Source organism: Jaculus jaculus, chromosome 2 (genome assembly GCF_020740685.1).
Source record: "Jaculus jaculus isolate mJacJac1 chromosome 2, mJacJac1.mat.Y.cur, whole genome shotgun sequence".
In the NCBI taxonomy this organism is placed as follows: domain Eukaryota; kingdom Metazoa; phylum Chordata; class Mammalia; order Rodentia; family Dipodidae; genus Jaculus; species Jaculus jaculus.
The window spans coordinates 202,625,896-202,642,306 of record NC_059103.1 but is presented as its reverse complement, the minus strand read 5'-3'; positions in this window follow the sequence as shown (position 1 = coordinate 202,642,306).

Below are 16,411 nucleotides of genomic sequence, written 5' to 3'. Positions count from 1 at the left end.
GTCCCCCATAAACTTAGGTGTTCTGAATGCTAGGCTCCCAGCTGATGGATATTTGGGAATTAATGCCTCCTGGAGGGGCTGTATTGTTGGGGGACGGCTTATGGGTATTAAAGCCAGTTTCCCCTTGCCAGTGTTGGGCACACCCTCCTGTTGCTGTGGTCCATCTTACGTTGGCCAGGGGGTGATGTCCACCTTCTGCTCATGCCATCGTTTTCCCCTGCCATCGTGGAGCTTCCCCTCAATCCTGTAAGCCAAAATAAATCTCTTTTTCCCAGAAGCTACTCTTGGTTGGGTGATTTCTACCAGCAATGCGAACAGGACTGCAACACTAGTCATGATCCATTGCAAGATAGATCTTGGATAGAAGGATGTGGAAATATGGGAAAACTTCATTTCAGGGAGAAAGGAGTCTGATGTCTGGCATTAGTAATGGTCGCTAAGGAGAGAAAACCACTGGGGATTTTAGAGATGGATTAAACAGAGGCCCACCAACAGATGATTTTAAGAAAAGACTGGAAGGCTGAAAAAAAATGTGACTATTTATGAGAGGAACAATTTATCCTAGGGAGGAGGAGAGGCTGAAGCAAGGTCCTACCTGTTCTGGAATGAGAAGGAAGCCCGTGTACATCAAGTGAAGAAAAGGAAATGAATCTGAGAGGAAAATGTAGGTCAGATGTATGGATATAGAACTTCTGGCCAGTTGATCCTCCTTCCTTCTGTTCATCCCCGTCCTCTATCTCTCATTCCCTCTTTCTTTCTTCTCTTTTCTTTGCCCTTCCCTCCTTCCTTTCTTCTTTTCTTTATTCCTTCACTCTTTCTTTCTTCCGTCCATAGTGCTTAGAATCAAACCTAGGGTCCTTATACACAGCAGACCAGCACTACTCATGTAGCTCTACTGACTTACACCCCCACTCAAGGAATTTTAAGTCCTCCCAATGAGACCAGTGGAATACTCTTAAGGGAGGAGAGACTTGAACATTTTCTCAGACCATATGGGCCTCCTTTGTCAAGAATAAGATGGTTCTGGGCAGGAATGAAGGCAGAGATGCACTAAGTAACTGCAGGTTGAATAGCAAGGATATAGACTTTGAACAGAGGAATAGTAGGGAAAACAGTGACATTCTTACCAATATGGAATGCACTGATGTATAGGTTAAAAGAATTTTCTTACACTGAATGTGGAAAATGAAAGATAGGAGTGAACAGTGATGGTCATTATTCTTTCAATGTTTCTCTGTTCTTGTCAAATTGGGACCATAACCCTTCTCCTTGCATACCTCTCAGGGTTTCCAGAATATTCTAGACTTCTCTGGAGATTCTGTGTCACAGTTTCTTTACCCATAAAAGGGGGGTGGGTATTAATGATGCAGATTTTACAGAGTTTCGTAATGTCTAGAATAAATAATACTTGTAGCTGGGAATGCTAGTGCACTCCTTTATTCCTGGCACTTGGGAGCAGAGGTAGAGAATCACCTGGAGTTTGAGGCTACCCTGAGACAACACAGTGAATTCTAGGTCAGCCTGTGCTAGAACAAGACTCTATCTCAATAAAACAAAAAAAGGAAAAAAATAATAATATTGTAAAATAAGTGTCATACATGGCACTTTCAATAAATTTCTCAATATTGCTTCAATAAATACATGCTATTATTTCTAATCATTTTGTTTCAGTATTTTTACATATAAAACCATTCATGCTCAATGCCAAGTGTGAGTGGAGAGTGGGATCTCAGCCATCTGCTCCTTCCAGGGCTCAGCCAATCCACCTCCTGGCAACCATGATGGCAAGGGAGGAGGACGTAACAGACTGGTTGAAAACCGAGACAAAGCCTGGGTGACCTGGGACCCAGCCCAGGGTCTCTCTATTGTAAATATGGAAGATAGTCATTTCACTTTCTTGTTCTTCCTTCCTCTTGGGCCCACCTGGAAAATGAGTGGGCCAAGGCAGGTATGTTTTCTTGGGCCATGTACAGCTGCTCCTCTTCATTCCTTATATGAGCAGGAGGAAGACACACATTCTTGGGACCCAGCCATATGTTTTTAGTCACCTAATGAAGCACCTCTGTTCTGAGATGTCTTTTAGAAGGGGGTTCCAGGCACATTCTTCAATTAGGCCATAATCCTGTGAGGCACGATGACCTTGCTCCCCCTGCCCCTTGTCTCTGCCTGGGTTACCTTTCTTTGACACCAAGTAGGGGCAGCAGAGACCTCTTCCCAGGGTAATTTCAGGGTGTATGCTAATGTCATCCTTATTCAGCCTTCTCCAGCATCTTCTTGGCTTTTCCCACTTGGAGTATAAGGAAGGTGCCGTGAGAATTTCTCTGAACTTTGTTTCTTGGATGGAAAGGATATGGAGTCAGTAGGGTAGTAGAAAATATTTGCTGATTGGTAGACAAAGAAGGAATAGGGACAGAAAGGCTTTTCCAGGGCATCACTGGGTAACCTGGGGTCTCAGTGGTAAAATGCTCACATGTCACGCTGACTGGTTTTCAGCTAAAGGATGCTGTTCTGGCTGTTAGTAAAGCCATGGCAACTGAGGAAGGCTGAGTGAGGAAGTCATGGGATGGAGGTTGGTTTAATTTATGGGATAGGTGTTAATCAGCATCTCTACTATGTGTCTGAATTGGTTGTATACAGTATTGCCTCCTGCATTTTCTTCCTGGATCTCAGCTCATTTCATAGGAGAGCTAGGCGCATCTCCATGCTAGTTCTTTCTGAGTGGTTCTCTGATCTGCTGGTAGAAACATGATCCTGCTTGCTACAGCAAGGCGAGTTCTGGGGCCTGTATTCAAACTAAAGCAGCCCTGCCCGCATGACAAGGATGAGCCACAGACTGGGGTGAGCACCCCTGACCACTTCTCTGGTGAGGACATCTGGGGTGAATTTTCCAATAGTCCTTTGAGCGCGAAGTCTTCACTCTCTCTCTTGCTTCTCTGAGGCACTTACTTCCTCTTCCTCCTGCTGTTCCTCAAGTTATCATTTCCCAGAATCAGCCTGGTAGAAATCCTAGGGCAAAGCACTGATGCGAAGTCAACATCAAGTGCTCTGTCCTGGGACACTCTGGCTCGTGGGCACTTGGCTGGCGAGTTTCTCAGTAGCTCTTTAGATACCTAGGCTGACATAATTCTATGCTCTAGGCAACCTGCTGAAATCCCCTGGTCCTTTGCTTACTCACATATAAAACAGAGCAGATAAATATTTGAATTCATGAGTTCTCAGATCTACCCCTGCCTTGACATCTTGTGAATGAAAGCATCTTTCCCATCTCGATGCCTGTGGGCATCATCAATGTTTTCCATGTTCCAACTAAACAGACTGGACATATATTCCATTTCTCTTATTCACCAGCCTACTCCAGGTTTCCATATGCCTCTCTCTTATCTCCTAGCCCTGAGAAAACCAACAGTTCTTCCCCATGCTTAATTAAGATCTCACTCATTGTGGCCAAATTGATTTCATGAGCGCTGAGAACAATAACTGAATGCTTTTCTCATATAGAACATTCATATGCTTACATAGACAAGTTAATGTTCTTTTACAACCCTATATTTAGCCCCATTTGGACCTCATTTCCATGCATTTGCATATTAATATTCATATTTATGTAGATATATTCCTGGCATTGATAGGTAAGCATATCCTACACAGAGGGTTGGAAATGACAATTTATTCAGAGAGCTTGATCCGAACATTCAGGAGACATCCACTGGACAACTTTGCCAAATTAAACACACAACTGCTTGTCCTGTATGTGAGCACATAGTCATGAGTTACGTTCTCTTGTGCATCTTCTGATCACAGGAAGCTGCAGGTGGGAACTGCCCCTTGCAAGGTGGTTCTGATAACACAGATCCCTAAGATGTATCAGGCTTAGGGGAGGAAATGGGACATCAGAAACGGAAGCTGCTATTGAAATGCATTGTCGCTGACATCCACTAAGGCCTTTTAGTGCATCGCTTCTCTGTCTTGAAAAAAAAAGTGAACAGATAGGAAAATCTATAGAAGAACCAAAATGAAGTTATTTGCAGATTTCACCAAAACTAGGAGCTAAAATGTCAAACCAGGAAAGCTACTATTCACTGACCATACTTATCAACTGCTAAGTGAGGCACTGGTCTTAAGCATTAGATGTTTTCAGTGGCTTTATTAAAGAGATATGATTGTTTCCAATTTTGAGCTAAAGATATGGAGGTTTAGATAGGACAGGAGGCCATGCAGATAGCAGAACCAAGCTGAAATTAGTGCTGTGTGATTAAACTCATACTTATTTTCACCAAGTCTGGTCTTAGTAATTTGTAAAGAAGAATTCTTTAGATGCCTTTGAGGTGAATCTTTTGAGTAACTTGTGATTATTCTCTCTGGCTAAAGCTCATGTGAAATTAATTGTTAAGTGGGTTATCATAATTTGTTCTGCTAAAAAACAAACAACAACAACAAAAAAAGTTAAATTTAAAAACAAAAGTATACACAAAGGCTTTATTGGGAGAGATAATCCCAAGGGAACAAGAGGTGGTAGAGGGCAATTGGACTCAGAATGAAGGAAAGAAATTGCAAGGCAGATACTGAGCCACTTCAACAGAAAAACACAGCTGCATAACGGGCACTAGGGGGTCTTTAGAAGGGCCTAATGGCTGTTCTTCATCTCAGAACTGTCAGCCCAGGGGAGATGGAAGGGCTAGTCAGCTCTAGAACAGTGCCATCTTCTATCTCATACTGGTCCATGAGGAATCAGCTGAACTGCATTTTCAGGTGATATAGCCTGGCACTGCCTGGTATCCACGGAAAAATCCAGGTCCATGTGTCTCCAGTGTTGCAGAAGTGGCAGGAAGAAATGAGTATAGTTTTCAAACTAAATGTTGAAGGTACGCATGCCAGAAACAGCCTGAGCTCAATTTCAGCCAAAGAAGTATAAGAACAAAGCAAGGCCAAGATGTGAGTGATGGGATCACACATCCTAATCCTGGAGGCAAATGAACTACAGGGGTGCAAGTAGGTGCAAAAGCCAGGGAAGTACTTATCAAGTCCTCCCTAAGCCAGCGGATTTTTCATGCCACCCTCTGTGATTCTGGTACAAGGTATACTCATGTTTTCCATTTACTCAATAGGTGGAATCCAGTAGCAATCTCTCCAAAAGTCATGGCAGAATTAATAAACCCAGGTGTAATTGTTCATGTCATAGCTGATCCTGGGATCGATGGTACTTATCTCTCTCTCCTGTACCCGCTGGAGAACTCCCTTGGCCTTGGGCAGCCCCCTGTGTGAGCTTAGTGATCTATATTTTCATCCCAGAAATGTCTGAGTCCTTCACTCCTAGCTCTCGACAAATCCTGGCCATTCAAGCCAACCTTGTGCAGTACTCAGAAGTGTCAGAGGACTCCAGGGGTGAACTTTTTCTTCCCTACATCATCCTGAAAATCAGGATCAGCCGCATGTGAACATTCACGTCTCCTTTCCCTTCCTGCTGCCCCCATAACATGAAGAACATGAGTAGTCATAGGGTAGCAAACGCCTGTTCCACTCTCTCACCTCGAACCAGGTGTCAAACCTTCAGAGTCAAGATCGACAGTTCAGAAAGTGCATATTATACCAGTGATTCCTGGGAGTGGTTGGGGAAGGGCCAACCTACTCTACCATGGGCCAACATGGTGCTAGTGCCCATTTATTCCAGGCATTCACATAGCAACCATTGGTTTAGTATGGGGGTCTCAAAGCTACATTTTTTTTCTATAAAGGGCTGGATAACAAATATTTTAGGCTCATGGACCATATCATCTCCGTTGCAGTGACAACACCCTAATGTTTGAGGGGTGAACACAACCAGGGATGATATGCAGACAAATGGGAGTTAATATATTCTGTACAATTGTATGTACAAAACCAGCCCATGAGTCAGAATTGCCTCTGATATGTAGTTTTCTGGCTTACATTTTAATCACATGTCCTAAAAGCCACTGTTCAAAAGCAATTGTTTTAGGTTAATGTCTTAGCTGAGCCTTTAAACAATGATTTCTTCTGGGCTTCTATTCGTGGGTATTAGGACATGATGAGGCCATAACTACTAGGAACTGATTCTGAGATGTTGGGACCTTGTCCTTTGCAGAGGTCTTTCTGCTCCTTCGGATCTGCCAGTTTGTGACGGTCAAGGCACAGAGAACTTGTATACTGACTTTCAGACCTGTGTAAACCCCCTTCTTACTCAGTACCTATGGAAAGCAGATGCCTTCACATTATCCAGCCACTGTGTCAGAGTCAGATTCCCAAGTGCAGCATTTTCTACCTTCAAACTCTGAAGCAGCCCTCAAGAAATAAAGTGCCATCGTTTTCCGCTTCAGTGGAAAAAAAGCTACAGGTTGGAATCAAAGTGTCCTTTCACTAGAGGGGACACTGTGGTAGAGCTGGAAGAGTAAACCCTCCACGTCTTCTGGGGTGACAGCACACGGAGAGCAGTCCAGGAATTTCACTCATTAATATTCCACCTGCACTGCTTGCTGTCTCCTCCTCACCCAGTCTGATTAGCAGCATCGCTGATGCGGTGAATCGGTTTGATGTCTTGAATAGTATCATCATAATAAAGGTCCCTGTGGAATATTTTTTGATAGCTGTAGAGTTAATGTAACCTTGAGGTCAGAGTTTGTCTTGTTTGTTGTCCCTGCATGTAAAGATAAATTTATTTGACCTTCCTAACTGATGGTAGTCAGTATAAAAGTTCACCAAATCACCAGTCATTTGCCAAGTTGCAGAAGCTGTTTCACACAGGTCCACTGTGTGGCACAAGACCTTGCTTATGACCACAGCTGAGCCAGAAAGTGCCGAAGGAAGTCAGGGCCACTGCGAGTCTGCTTTGGTGTGAGATAAGATGTCAAAACCAAATCTGCTACACTGGCATCACAAGAGATGTTCTGTGGCTAGCACTGACAGGTAGCCATGTTAGGTACCAGAGGTGGGAGGGTTAGGTGCTGTAAATCCATCTTTAGTTACATTTACTGGGTCTAGTTTACAGGACAATAATGAATGTAACTCTTATGAACAGTCTTCCCCTGTAAAGACTCCACTGTGGAAGAAAGATCTGAGCAAGGTTTTGCCTCTGACCCAGGTAAGTGCCTCTCATAGCCACTGGCATGCATGTAAACACCCATGCCCTTGTGCACGGCAGCTGTGTTCTCCATGGCAGCAAAGCCTGATCTACCAGCCACATACTTTGCCTTCCTCTTAAATGACCATTATGTCTCTAATAATTAATACTCACATTACCTGCTGACTTAGCCCCAAGGGTTTTAAATAAGAAATAACTGTTTGAATAAAACCACTTACCCTATAGATTTGTTGTGAATATTAAATTAGATAATATATGGAAAGTGCTTGACAGAGTGCTTGATACATAGTCTGTTTCCAATATTAATTAATGGCACCATCATTTAGAATATGCTGAGTAACTATTGAAAAGGTATGTCTTTCCATCTTAGTGGAGATTTAGGCTTCATGGACACCAGATCACCATGTTTTCTGGACCCTGTTCCCCCAGCACCTGTCCCCCAGCTACCTTCCCTCCATCTCTACTCTGTACTCTTTGGTGGCCTCTCTCCTTTGCTTAGAGAGATGTTACCCTTCCAAGACCTTTCTGAAAATCTCCTTCCTACCCCAAGAAAGCTGAAATTTGTTTTCCTGTCCAATCCTACTGAACCATGTCCATCCATTGCATTATGATTTTCTAAGTTCTAGCTCTTCTCACTTGTGGACTTTGTAAGCACAGAGTTTTATCTTAAATATCATGTAATCTTCAAGGACAAGTAGAAGTTTGACATGAAATAACTGCTCATTGAAAATGTGTTGAGTAAAAGAAGTGAATTAATTTATGACAAAATATTATTTCTTTCTGGCAAAAAATGGTATGTAAAATTACACAGCACTTGAGGGCATCCCACTCTATCTCAATAGCATTTTGAGTTATTAAAATAAAAACTGGGGGTCATTCTGATCCAAGTGTAATTTAACCCATACACCAGAAAGTAGATGGGGAGCAGATATACTATTTGTTTCTAAAATAATGTTAATTAAATGGACAAAACCCACAATTAGTGTTAATTTAATAGAGGGAAACTGCTCATGTGGGTCTTTATTGAAACTAGTTGAAATTGTTGATAATAATCCACTTGAATTTGGTCTTCTGATTAATATTATGTCATCATAGTAGGTTGCAGTTACCTTCTCTACACTGGCAGAAACTACCCAACACAAAAGCAGCTGATGGGAGGAAAGAAATTATTTTGGCTTACAGACTTGTGCAGGAGCTCCATGATGGCAGGCGAAACTGTGGCATGAGCACAGGCTGGACATCACCACCTGGCCAACCTCTGGTAGAAAATAGTAGCAGGTGAGTGTGCCAAATTCTGACAAGGGGAAGCTGGCTATGACAACTACAAATCTGCTCCCTGCAGTAACACACCTCCAGAAGGCTCCAATTCCCAGATTGACTCCAGATGGGGACCCAGCATTCAAAACACATGTGCTTCTGGGAAACACCTAATTCAAACTGCCACGTCAATGCATTCTGGAAGGAGGTGGAAGGGTTCACCAGTGAATCTGGGGAAGTGCATAAATACCTGGTATAGACATGGAATCCACACGGAGAGTGTTTTGTGGTCAAATGTCGAGAAGTGCTGTATTTCAAGGGGAACTTTGGTGAACTCTGTGTGTCTGGGAGGTATACTGACAGAACACTGAGGAGATAAGGAAATAGGAAGAGTGGGAAACATGCACAATGTCCTTTTCCAGAATGCTAAGTAGCTCTTACTTCAGTCCAAAAAATGCCTTGGGGACATATCGAAGAATTGAAGTCATTCATCATTATCTTGGGAATTAATAGATGAAATAAATAGGATTTAACTTGGAAATCCATGGACCCAAGCCACTTACCCCTCCTTCCCACTGGATTTCAAACACTTAAGAAATAGATTTAAAAATCAAAGTGCAATATTGCTTATGATTGGGCCGTATCCATTCCCATTACACCCCATATTCGGGCTCCCAGAAAGAGAGCTAAATTCACACAGGCAGCATAAAACAGTTAAACTGAAGCTTCCTCCTGCCTCTCCCTAACTCAAATAGACAAACTGCATGTGATTGGAGTGGATCCACCACAACGGGACTGGCCTGGCCACTCTGGCCCAGGTTATGGTCTTGCTCTCGTGCCCAGGGTCTGACTCATCTGAAGGCAAGAGAAAGCCGCAGCTGTCGCTCCATCTTCTGCTCGTGTGGCTCAGGGTGTGTCAGGCTTTGGGGGGATGCTAATCAAAGAGTCCCTGTCTTTTCATGAGGAACTGTAGAGGGCAAGTGGGCCTGGATGTCCCAAGGAGTTCATGCCAACCGTGTTCCATCCAGGGAATGGTGCAGGGGTCTCATCTCACTATGATGGAAGCCTGTGATGTGAGGAACACAGGAGAGAGGGAAGGGAGGGGTGAGGTCAGATAAACCAGTGTTCATACTCAGGAAGGTTGATAAGAAGGACTATGACATCAATAGGGTAAGGAATGCCGTGACTCTGAGTGATGAAATCCCACTGTATAGAGACAACCAGGCAAAGCCATAGCTATGGTCATCTGTGATCATCATCTTTGGAACTGGCTTTCCTAAATCATGTTTCCATTGTCATCTACTTGTTACATATCTGGTGGCACCTCAGGTCACTTCTCCAAACCTCAGTTTCTTCAGATATCCTATGACCCAGTAGTATGTAAAGCATCTTTCTACAAACATTGTGGCATTTCTTTTTCTTGAAACAAACTTTTAAATTTTCTTCTGCTATCAAAAATTGTGTAGTATAAAACATCAAGAATATATTAAAAAATTAGCAGCTGCAACCCCAAGGAAATGAAAAGTTTAACAAGAGTGAAGCTAGATCTTGCATTTAAGTAGGGAGAATCACTGAGATAGAACCCTTAATTGGTAACTGGGGCAGACAGAGTTAGGCAGCTAACAAGCTAAACAATTTTGATGACATAAAATTAACACCAGGACATAGGAAAAGCCTGTTTTATTTGCTATTTTATGTGTTATGTGACAATTTAATTAAACTTTGAAGGAATCCAAGCAATTAATTCCTCAGAGAAATAAACCAGGAATGACATTCAGGCCTGTCTCCCAGGGAGCTAGGCAAGGGAGTAGTTTTTCATTTTATAATGCTATAAACCCAACTTTTACCTTGAAATTAATAAATGTGATTAAATAGCCTTGGCCTGGCCAACATCCTATCTCCATTATCCTCTGGGGATTGACATGAGGCTATTAGAGATGTCTAAACAATTCAATATGGTGAGGGTAATTTGCATCACACCTCCTGGCCAAGATAATGAACTTTCAACCCAAAATGCGCTGCAGGATCAACTACCAGACATTTCTCCTTTCTCTATAAAAATGCATTGAGGTGACACTATTCAACTATATTATCTATAACCACTGCAGCCAAAATAACCTACACAATATTGATCAAGCAAGGAGAGGGTTTGTTGCAATAACAAATGACTCCAACATGTATGAAAACCAAGGAAAACATAACTCATTGGATGTACAGTTTAATTGCCTAGCAAGATGATGGTACCAATTTTAGCAATTGGGAGGCCTGAAAAGGAGCTGGTTTGGGAAGAGGTATGATGCTTTAAAAAAGTATGGAAAAGTGTGGGTGGAAAAAAGTGATAAGAGTAATATAAAGTAAAGGCTTCTGGCCAAGATGGCGACAGCCTAACTGTGCCACTCATTCCTGGGAAAGAAAGGCAAGACATTAAGGGTTTACTGGGTCTTTTAAGGGTTCATTGGGTCTTTTAGGGGAGAGCAATCTCAAATAGATTGCCAGTGGGAGGGCACAGAGGGGACAAAAACAGGGAGTTGCTGATTCCCTTATGGGCGGGCAAGTAGCCCACCCCTCCCCACAAGCAGCCACCACCACAACCCCAGCTTCAGGAGACTCCCACAGTTACTGTAGGAAAAGGGTCCCAGGGAAATATATTTCCACTCGCCTCACTGCACAGGGGCGATCGCCCTGCTACCCCTACCTACGAGTGACCTTGGCCAGGCAATACCTGCTGGCCCATTGGAGCTCAGGCTCCCTTGATGAATTTAAATGGTGCCTGCCACCACTCCAATCTGCTTGTGGAAGTTTAGTCTCCTCCTCCCACTTTCCCACTTACTGTTCCAGTTGCCCTAAATTCACGCACACAATCCCAGGCCAATTTCCAACTCTACACGTGAACTCACACTGTGTCTGTTACTTACACTAGCTCAGGTGCCATCCCTTCCTTGTCTCCCACACCGGCTGACCATCATTGTCCTGTTGTGGGGGAGCCCAGACTGCTTCTGAGTCCCAGTGTTCTGCCACACCAGAGTTTGGGCTACTTCAGTGCTTGGTGCCTCTGTGTTCCTCCTAGAGCGAGTGGAGACAGCTTTGGCACGTTACTCCCTGAGAGCTCAGACAATTTTGGTGTCCCAGCCAGTCAGGAACTCAGGTGGCTTTGGCAAGCAAGAGCCAAAGCCCAGGCTGCTTGGCAAAAGCATTAGGCTGCTTCAGATTCCCATTGTGCTTGAGTCCAGGTTGGTCCACCCACCTACATGCCCATACACTACAATGGGCAGACCACAGCACAAGAGAAATAATATGAGAAATCAAATTCAAGAAAATCCAGTTAGATCACCAAGTCCTACAATGAACATCTCTAATCAAAACATAGAAGAGTCATTAGGATCAGAACACCAAAATGAAGCTATGAGCAAAGCAACCCTGACCGAGATACTGGTAGAACTTGCAGCAACAAAGGACTGATAATCATATGGATGCTGCCATCACTAGACTAGACCTAATGGATAGGAAACTGGAAGGAGTTCAAAGACAGTTACGAGATATAAGGGAGAGTGGAAAAGAAAGAGGACTTCAAAATCCAGCTGGCAATGCTAAATGAAGACATAACGAAATGCAAGGACGAATTCAAGAAAATCAGAAAATGTTGTGAAAAGGGAGCTTGACAGAGGGATGGAAATTATACATAGAAAAGTAGTAGAAAATGAAAACCTAATTGAACAAGTCTCAAACTCTCTAGAAGCTCTCAAGAATAGAGTCAGCCATGTGGAGGATAAAACTCTGATCTGGAAGACAAGATGGGAGAAACAGTTTGAGAGTTCAAAAATTTCAGTAAGTTCAAAAGTTTCTGTGAACAGAACATGAGGGAATTGTGGGATACACTTAAATGTCCTAATATCAGGATCATTGGAATACCAGAAGGAGAAGAAAATCAGACCAAAGGCATGGAGAACTCATTTAACAAAATAATTGAAGAAAATTTCCCCAGTCTCTTAAAATAAAGGCCCATCAAAATACAAGAAGCCAACAGAACTCCAAGCAGACTGGATCAAAGGAGAAACTCTCCAAGACATATTGTCATTAAGACTCTAAATATTGAGACCAAAGAGAAAATCCTAAAAGCAGCTAGGGAAAAACAGCACACCACTTTCAAAGGTAACCCCATCAGAATTATTTCAGACTTCTCAATGGAAACCCAGGAAGCTAGAAGAGCCTGGAATGAAACACTGCAAAGTCTAAGAACCTATGGTTTCCAACCCAAACTACTTTACCCAGGAAAAGTATCCCTCATAATAGATGATGAAAGAAAAAGTTTTCATGACAAAACTCAGCTTTACAATTACATGAACACAAAACCAAACCTACAGAGAGTATCTCATGAAATTCTCCACAGAGAAGAAACAAATAATCAACCTTAAATGCCTATAAGAAGCAGATCATAATAACAAAACTCAGAGTAGGCACAAAAATCTTCGAACTCCATGAAACCACCAAACCACATATACCATCACAATATGGCAGGGATGAAATCAACTCTCACAGTCATTACCCTAAATATCAATGGCCTTAATTAACCCATCAAGAGACACAAGCTAACAGGATGGATCAAAAAAATAGACCCCTCAATTTATTGTCTTCAAGAAACCCACCTCACCAGTAAAGATAGACACTTCCTCAGGGTGAAAGGGTGGAAAACAATATTCAAAGCAAGTGGGAATAAGGAACAAGCAGGCGTAGCTATATTAATATCGGATAAAATAGACTTCAAACCAAAAATAATCAAAAATACAAAGAAGGGCACTTCCTTCTTATCAAGAGAACAATCCATCAAGTGGATATTACAATCATAAATCTGTATGCACCAAACATAGGGGCACCACAGTTCATAAACCAAAACTTACTTGACAATAAAACAGAAATAAGCACCAACACCATCAAAGCTGGGGACTTCAATACACCATTATCAGTAATAGACAAATCATCTAAACAGAAGCTCAGCAAGGAGTAAGAGCTCTCAACAAAACCATAAATCACTTAGACCTAACAGACATCTACAGAACTTTCCATTCCAAATCCACAGACTACACATTCTTTTCAGCAGCCCATGGAACATTCTCTAAAACAGACCATATACTGGGTCAGAAAGCCTGCCTCCACATATTTAGGAAGATTGACATAATTCCTTACATGAGATCAGATCACAATGCTATATTGTTAGAAAGTAACAACAAAAGACCCACCAAGAATCCCAATGGCACCTGGAAACTGAACAGCACACTTTTAAACAATAAATGGATAGTAGATGAAATAAAAAATGAAATTTCAAAATTTCTAGAATTGAATGACAATGAGAACACATCATACCAAAACTTATGGGGCACAGTGAAGGCCTTCTTCAGGGTAAACTTCATAGCACTCAATGCTTTCATAAAAAAACAGAGAGATCCCAAATCAATAACCTAACCATCCACCTAAAGACACTGGAAAAGCAAAAAAAATCCAACTCAAAGAGCACCAGAAGGAAAGAAATAATCAAAATCATAGCATATTAATGAATAAGAAACTAAGAAAATAATTAAGACAATTGATAAAACAAAGAGCTGGTTCTTTGTAAAAATAAACAAGATTGGCAAACCTATAGCCAATTTGATCAAGCAAAAAAAAAGAGATGCTTCAAATTAACAAAATTCAAAATGAAAAAGGAGAGATCATAACAGACATAAGTGAAATTGGGAGAATCATCAGGACCTATTTCAAAAACCTCTACTCCACAAAACTGGATAATGTGGAGGATATGGATAAATTACTGGACACATACCATCTATCAAAGCTAAATTCAGAGCATATTAATCTTCTAAATTAACCTATCACACTCACTGAGATTGAAAAAGTAATAAAAAACCTCCCCAAAAAGAAGAGTACAGGACCATATTGCTTCTCAGCTGAATTCTATCCAACCTTCATGGAAGAACTCAAACCAATCTTCCACAAACTGTTCCACACAACTGGAGAACAGGGAAAGCTACACAACTCCTTTTATGAAGATAGCATCACCCTAATTCCAAAACAAGGCAGAGATGCCACAGGAAAGAAAACTACTGTCCTATTTCCCTGATGAACTAAGATGCAAAGATCTTGAACAAAATCTTCACAAACCGAATCCAACAACACATCAAAAGCATTGTCCACCTTGACCAAGTGGGCTTCATCTGATGAATGCAGGGGTGGTTCAACATATGGAAATCTGTCAATGTAATACACCACATAAACAAGGTTAAACACAAAACCACATGATCATTTCGATAAATGCAGAAAAGGCCTTTGGCAAGATACAACATCACTTCATGATCAAATATTGGAGAGAATTGGTATGGTTGGTTCATATCTTAAGATAATAAAGGCAATATACTAAGCTCCTAAGGCCCAAATATTACTTAATGGGGAGAGACTGTAGGAATTCCCATTAAGATCAGGAACAAGACAGGTTGTCCACTCTCACCTCTGCTCTTCAATATAGTACTGGAAGTCCTAACTCAAGCAATTAGATAGGAGAAGGAAATGAAAGGGGTATACAATTTGGAAAGGAAGAAGTTAAGTTAGCTCTATTCGCTGATGACATGATTGTATATGTAAGAGATCTGAGAGACTCCATTCGAAAATTCCTGAAGGTGATTAACTGCTTTATCAAAGTAGCAGGATACAAAATCAATGCACAATATGTGAAGCCTTCTGCCTTTCCATATGAAATTTGAGATCATTTTTTCTATCTCTGTGAAGAACACTGTAGGGATTTTAATTGGAATTGCATTAAATCTATATATTGCCTTAGTAGGATTGTCATCTTCACAATGTTAATTCTGCCTATCCAGGAGCATGGGAGGTCTTTCCATCTTTTCAAGTTCTCTTCAATCTTTTTTGAGAGTTTTTATATTTTCATTGTATAGATCTTTTACTTCCTTGGTTAACGTTATTCCAAGGTATTTTATTTTATTTTATTTTTTTTGTTGCTATTGAAAATGGGACTATGTCCTTTATTTCTTTTTCTGTGTCTTTGTCATTTCATACAGAAATGCTACTGATTTTTGTGCATTGATTTTGTATCCTGCTACTTTGCTATAGGAGTTAATCACCTTCAGGAGTTTTGGGATGGAGTCTCTCAGGTCTCTTACATATACAATCATGTCATCAGCAAATAGAGCTAACTTACCTTCTTCCTTTCCAAATTGTGTCCCTTTTATTTCCTTCTCCTGCCTTATTGCTTGGGCTAGGACTTCCAGAACTATATTGAAAAGCAGAGGTGAGAGAGGACATCCCTGTCTTGTTCCTGATCTGAATGGGAATTCCTACAGTCTCTCTCCATTAAGTATTATTTGGGCTTTGGAGCTTTGTATATTGCCTTTATGATAGTAAGATGTGAACCGGCCATGCCGATTCTCTCCAATGTTTTGATCATGAAGTGATGTTGTATCTTGTCAAAGGCTTTTTCTGCATCTATCGAAATGATCATGTGGTTTTTATGTTTAAGCTTGTTTATGTGGTGTATTACATTGACAGATTTTCGTATGTTGAACCACCCTTGTGTTCCTGGGATAAATCCCACTTGGTCAAGGTGGATAATGCTTTTGATGTGTTGTTGGATTCGGTTTGCGAGTATTTTGTTGAGGATCTTTGCATGTATGTTCATTAGGGAAATAGGCTGATAGTTTTCTTTTCTTGTGGCATCTCTGCCTGGTTTTGGGATTAGGGTGATACTAGCTTCATAGAAGGAGTTGGGTAGCTTTCCCTGTTCTTCAATTGTGAGGCACAGTTGTAGGAAGATTGGTTTGAGTTCTTCCATGAAGGTTTGATAAAATTCGGCTGGGAATCCATCTGGTCCTGGACTCTTCTTTTTTGGGAGTTTTTTTTTTTTTTTTTTTTTTTTAGTACTTTTTCAATCTCCATGAGTGTGATGTGTTCATTGAGGTGGTTAACCTAATTAGCAACAAATAACCGGATGTGATGCCCACACAAGTGCAATAGTGGTACACAGCCATGGTGAGGAATCAATTGCTCTTGATTTGGCTAACT